The sequence below is a fragment of the Cynara cardunculus genome (assembly GCF_001531365.2).
Source record: "Cynara cardunculus var. scolymus isolate 2C chromosome LG 17, CcrdV1, whole genome shotgun sequence".
In the NCBI taxonomy this organism is placed as follows: domain Eukaryota; kingdom Viridiplantae; phylum Streptophyta; class Magnoliopsida; order Asterales; family Asteraceae; genus Cynara; species Cynara cardunculus.
In genome coordinates, this window is record NC_037544.1 from 33,537,625 (window position 1) to 33,542,849 (window position 5,225).

Consider the following 5,225-nt stretch of genomic DNA (forward strand, 5'->3'; position numbering starts at 1 on the left):
GGGCATTTTAGGGATTTTATAAATATCCTCTCTCATCTCTCCTCTTTCCTCTCTCCAACTAATATTATTCGGCAAACCTTATCCCAATGAATCTTATGTGAACACAAGATACACACTGTAATACCCAGATATACATACAAGATGCACAATATAATACCCTTTGTAAATCAATGAAAATAACAAAAATGTACACTATGATACATTTCATAAAACAAAAAAAATGCATTGTGATACACGTGAAATATTGTGAACGTTATCACTATAATACACTTTGATTCACAGACGTCTTTAAAATATGATGTATATTAGGTAATTGATATACTAAGTAACTAATTTTAATTAAACATTTTCTTCAATAAAATTTATTAAATATTTTAATTAGTTGTTAAAAATAGAATTACTATATTACTGTTTTAGCTTATTTAAGAAATATCCTTAAATATCTCAAACAAATTGTTCACATTGGATCTCACTGTTACCATAAACTAATCAGTTCTCCCTTGAATGGTCTCCTATATATATGTGTGTGTCAAAATAATACATGTCTCTTTATGGTTCTTAAAAGAAAAGGACAATTGAAGTTTGGGGAGATTATTGGGCGTTGCAGTGCCATTTCACATCATCATGACTTCTTCTCGATCTAGTCGGTTAGAAAACAAACTAACAGGGTGGCTCATACTCTCACTCAACATGTACAATCCACTTTACCTTTTGTCTTGTTACGTAGTCTCAAGTTTCTTATTTTCTTATGTCTTGTATAAACAACGTTTGCTCATTGAGAAACCATTATTCCAAGTTTCTTTTTAGCAATGGCAACGGGGCGGGTTCGGGCCGGGTACTGATATCTCCGTCCCCAAAATCGATAGCTAAAACTGTCCTCATAATCGACCCGATCCCCGTCGGGGAGCTTATCGGGGATCCCCATCGGGTTCCCGTGGTTTCCCCGATCCCCGTTGGGGAACCCGTTAAGGGTAAAAATCATCTTTTTCATCATTGGTTATAACCGAAACCCAAAACCGATCTGGAAAAAATTACAATATGCTAATTTTCACAATTAAAAGTAATTACAATTTTTTTAAAGATGTAAGTTTAAATATCTCAAATATAATCGAACCAATTACAAACAATGTATTAGATTACAATATAAAACTAGATAGAAATTCAATCATACAACTAAAATTACGATTTTAGACAAATAAACTAGACTTTTTCGTAAGCTTTATTTGGGTTGTTGAGGTAAAGTAAATGAAAGTTTTTTAAATTTTAATGTTACTATTTTCTTTTAATGATATAATATATATATATGCACATATGTATATAAATTAAAATTAATATATATATATATATATATATATATATACATACCGGACCGGGACGGTGATCACCATCCCCGTTCCTGTTAAAATCCCCGAATTTGTCCCCGATAAGATGTCCCCAAACCCGGCCTGAAAGTTTTGATTTTCGGTTTTCACCATCGGTTCCGGGTTTCTTTGTCATCCCTATTTTTTTACTTTAAAAAGAAAAAAGAAAGGGTAAAAATGTAAATTAAGATATTGGTATATGGCTGCGAAAAGGCCACAAGTAGCAACAAAGATTGTTGTGGGGGTATATCTTTTTATTATCTCTTCATAAATTGGAGGATTGTAGTGGGTGTGGCATATTATTATTATTGTTATTATTGTTGTCATTGTTGTTGTTGTTATTATTATTATTATTATTATAAAAAGAATTTTATCCAATAATGTAAAAGATACCATGCCAATCAATGATTACATTCAAGGAGTGCTCTCATTGGCCTACTAGTCCCAAAACAATTAATTATTTTGTTTTTTTATTATTATATTTATTTTAAATATTTTAAATAAACTGTTTATCAAAAAGTTTGACAAGTCAAAGTTTGTAAAAAACCTGAATCGATTTGAATCAGTTTGTTTGGATATCTGAGCCAAGCTTGTGCGACCATGGTGTAATTTAGGCTTGACGAGCCGATATCAACTAGTTGACTAAACCACAAGGATGATGTCTGATTGGTTTGAGCTTGGCTCCAAAGATCAAAAGTACCTGTAGGTCCCAAGTTCAAATCCAATGAAGAATAAAAATTCCCTTGTGGCCACGAAGGTTAAAATGCAGTGACTCCAGGCTATCTGCAAAACAGGTGGTCGTTCTGGGATAAGTCGGCTCGCATAGCGGATTGAATATCCAAGTTAATAAAAAAAAACTAGTTGACTATCTAACCCATCAAATATACAGGAGCTTGTATGATCAATTGATCCTCGTCTTTTTAGACGTTAATTGTTATTTCTAACTAGAGATAGTTTATATACCAGCTCTTATGAACAAAGTTAAAGGTCAAAGGTTAATCAAACTAATGGGACCAGACTTTTTGTGTCATCGTTCATATATAATTTTGTATGAGTACTATAAAGTTTAACCTATACGTGGCAAGTCAAGCATGATCCTGAGCTTAACAGGATAATTTGATTAGATGGAATTACATAAGAGAGGCACTGAAACGAGTCATTATATTTTATTATCATGATTATTATACTGGAAATGATCGTTCAAGCATACTGTTTGATATGAACTAAATAAACCCTTTAAGCTTAAGAAAAAAATCGTATGAGAATAAACGTTAAGGTGAGAAGCGTAAGATTGGATCTGGACCCTTTAATCACTTTTAATTTTACTCTCACCTCATGAATTGTGCTTGATACGAGAATTGATCAGGTGGATCTCGATACATCTAGTTAGTGTTATTGATCTTCAATTAGAATTGATCCAAAGGTGGAGGTCTCTATTTTATCCTTCTTATCAAAACTTTCATTCTTACTGAAACTCAGCCTTTAAACTAAACGTTTTAATATATATATATATATATATATATATAACATCAAATGTTATTTAATTTCATAGGATAATTCAGAAATTGAATTGGATGGTAATCGTGTTTGTGGTTTTGTCGTCCGATGATGATTGCGAAAGTTGTACAAGATTTATAATTTATTGAAGACTTCAATAAATTAATTTTGGTCGGCAAATTAATATTTGATTTATAAGAAATTAAATATTTAATTAACAAGAAAAAAAATGTAGCTAAATTATATGTATCTTTATTATATACTAGAAGAATACTTGCACAATGCAGCGAGATACATTTTGATTTTAATATTTTATTTTATTTCAGTCGATGTTATAATATGTTTTATGTATTTTGAGAAAACGATAATGTTTTTATTTTTGAATAATATATGGTTATGAAGATTTCATAAAAAATGAAAAAAAAAAATATTGATTTCATACCAAACTAATTATTTAAAATTTCTCATTTTTTTAATGTATTTCTTTAATTTATTTTTGATTTGATAATATAATTTTTTATAAAGATAATAATAAAATATTTTATTAGAACTCAATGATTATCTTAATAATATTTTAGATTTTTTATATTTAAAATGATATGTTTATCCTCTATTTGATTATATTTATCTGCAGTTGGTTACACGAATTCAAACGTAAAGCTTTAATAAGCTGTACATACGCACAATTTACTTGTTATCTTGAATTTTAAATAATATGTATCAATAAACAGTACTTAATACATAAAAAATGGTTTTTAAGAGTTTTTGTCAAATGTTTTATAATATAGTATAGATATTTTCTTTTTCTCTTCAATAAATATAATTGAAAATCATAATATTTTAAATGATAGTAAAAAATGTATTTTTAGATATAAATATTGTAATCTGTTTAAAAATGTATTCTTTATATAACCAAGTTATAATATTGAGTAAATAAGTGAAGTTGAAAAAGTGACCAGTTATTCAAAGCTACTCGAACCGGAAGTCTACCATGGATCAAACACCAAACAAAAATGTTGATCTGTATTGGGATGAGAGCATTCCAATAAGTTTCCAGATAAAGACCATCGTCGTCACTGCATTTATCTTCTAGTAAGTTCTTCAAATTCTTGATAAAAAAACTTGCCATCTTCATCCAAATGCCACCACCATTTGTCCTTGCGGTCGTCAAAAGGTCGAATATTCTACATAAGAGAAGTCAAGTTAGCCAGCTCGTCAATTGTAAGTCCTCTCGGGGTTCTAGACCAATCCCAAACCCAGTCCCATAGCTCCTCCTTCCAACGACCTCGGTTCCTCACTTTTATCTCCCTTACTTTTTCTAAGTTGTACAAGCTCGGAAAACGATCACTCAATCAAAAATTCCTGACCCATTTATCAAACCAAAAGGAAATGAAAGTCTCATCCCCAAGTTTTTTTATAGAATGAAGAGGAAAAATTAAGTCGTAAGAATCTAAGTCACGACCCGACAAGATGATACTTCCCCACGTACATCTATTACACCTCAAGATAGGTTACCACACCCAATGGCGCACGGCACAATGAAAAGAAGTATAAAGAAGGCTTCCAAGGACCTATTTAATCAAGATTTTACCACCGTAAGACAAGGTTTTAGCTTTTCAGGGCTCCAACCTCTTGTTAAATTTTTCCACAATAGGTTTCCAGTTCCGTACAGTCTCATTTTGCACCAACCGGCAAACCCAAATACGAGAACGGGAGTAAACTGGCTGTGCACCCCAAACAAGTGGTCGTGGAATCGACTCCTCCTGTGGACACCCTCACACCATAGTCTATTTTTGTTGAGATTCACTTTCAAGACAAATGCCATTTGAAAGTAGGTTAATATGCCAAACAGATTTCTAGCATATTTCCTTGACCAATCCCCGAATAATATGGTGTCATAGGCATATCAAGATGCAAAATCTCAACCTCCTTTTTTCATACTTTAACACCTTTAAATATATGATACAATTTCATAAGATTAAACAACTTCATGAAATTATTTCATAAGATTAAATCATATATAAAACAATTTCATAAGATTAAACAATTTTATGAAACAATTTCATTAAATTAAACAATGTAATCGATGAATGATGATGGTTTGCACGGTTTGTACAAATATGGGTCGTTTGCATTTGATCGTTCCTCTATACATACATATATATATATATATATATATATATATATATATATATATATATATATATACTAGAAGCGTACTCGCGCAATGCAGCGAGATACATTGTGATTTATTATTTCATTTTATTCTTTATCTCAGTCGATGTTATAATATGACTTTATGTGATTTTGAGAAATCGATGATGTTTTTATTTTTAAATAAAATATATGTTTGAAGATATCATAAAA